At 48.6% G+C, this 1,108-nt stretch overlaps 1 protein-coding gene across 1 annotated transcript in view; it reads left to right on the plus strand.

The window, feature by feature from the left end:
- The window catches only part of CIDEA (cell death-inducing DFFA-like effector a), a 49,085-nt gene that overhangs the window by 8,855 nt on the left and 39,122 nt on the right, over nucleotides 1–1,108 (plus strand). The gene's annotated exons all lie outside the window — the stretch shown is intronic.

Here is a 1,108-nt window from a genome sequence, read left to right on the forward strand (position 1 = left end):
GCGCCCGGCCAACTTGTCCACTTTCTAAATATGCACTTTGTATTCACCTAACAACTGGATCCACTGCCCTCAAAGGAATTCTTACAAGTGTTTCTAGGAAACTTAGTCTCTCTGTGAACTAAGGCTATCTGACATAAAGCAAATAATTCCAAGGAACAGGTTTTGGCCAGTGAGTAGCTACAGATCCTGTAAAATGCACAGAATTGACTTGGCAACTCTTCATCATCTCTGTTCTTAGAAGGCTGGAAAAGTAAACACCGTCAAGGAAGTTAGGGAGAGGGGTGTGTGTGCATGCGTGCACATGTGTGAGTACGGAGATTTAGAAAAGTAAAGAGACAGAATGAAGACTTCGGTCTCTGGGAAAACTATAGATAATATGGCTCAAAAAACGTTCTCAGTATAAAATGCCTAAAAATGTAAAGCACAATATCAAAATATATCTTCATATAATAAACTGATCTCCAAGAAAGAGAAATCCTTAGTGGTTAAAATTTTGTGAGGCCAGCATCCAGAGAGGAACGTGAACACTGAAGCTGGCAGCTCCCCGGGCGCCTCCTCTGGGGTTCCCCCACCTGTGAGCACCCACTGACCTCAGGGACAGATGCTGGGAGGACAGAGACAGCCTCCAGCTGACACAAAGTCGGGGGTGAGATTCGAGGGTCTGCATAAAGCCCGGGATCTTAGAGCTCTCTCCTGGGAATTTCGGCCACAAGCTGCCCTCATGAGGGTTCAGGCATTGCTGAGTCCCAAACCCCTAAGCTGAGAGTTCGGTTTTCAGAGACCTGGGGGAGTAGCATCAATGGAGGGGTTTGCTCATTGGATTCTCTTTGCTGCAGCCCCATTTTCAGGGTGGAAGTGCCCCAGGTAACTGGCAGGAGCTCAGGCAGTTCCCTTGGGATGAACGTCCATCCTGGCCTCAAAGAGTTTTCATTCCTAACGTTCTCACAATGCAAGTTCACAGTCAAAACACTGAACGTAAGGACTCAGGCGCCACATTCATGAGAGTAAGCAGAAGCGCCGGGCGCGGTGGCTCAAGCCTGTAATCCCAGCACTTTGGGAGGCCGAGACGGGCGGATCACGAGGTCAGGAGATCGAGACCATCCTGGCT

The sequence above is a fragment of the Mandrillus leucophaeus genome, unplaced genomic scaffold (genome assembly GCF_000951045.1).
Source record: "Mandrillus leucophaeus isolate KB7577 unplaced genomic scaffold, Mleu.le_1.0 Scaffold286, whole genome shotgun sequence".
NCBI lineage: Eukaryota > Metazoa > Chordata > Mammalia > Primates > Cercopithecidae > Mandrillus > Mandrillus leucophaeus.